The following is a 370-nucleotide window of genomic DNA, read 5'->3' on the forward strand; positions in this document are numbered from 1 at the left end:
GATTTAGGTTGTTTTTCAATTTGTTGTAAAAGTGAAGAAAGTAGTGACGATCCTCGTACGATGATGATGAAAAAAGAGATGGAGTTTCACGTGGAGATAATGAAGATAAAGATTATATATGATGGTTGTATCACTTAATGCATTAGATGCATGATACCATATTACATATTAATTAAATAATTACTTAAGTGGGAGTAATTGAGGCTTGTTACTCCCACTACTTTTGCCATCCAATAATCACATTTAATTATATTATATTGTTGCCATCTTTTATACATATAATATATGTTTATGCATGAGATGTTAATATATGGGCCATAACATTACCCTTAATGTTAAAAGCATGTGTGATATAGATGCATCTTAATCG

The sequence above is a fragment of the Macadamia integrifolia genome, chromosome 1, assembly GCF_013358625.1.
Source record: "Macadamia integrifolia cultivar HAES 741 chromosome 1, SCU_Mint_v3, whole genome shotgun sequence".
NCBI lineage: Eukaryota > Viridiplantae > Streptophyta > Magnoliopsida > Proteales > Proteaceae > Macadamia > Macadamia integrifolia.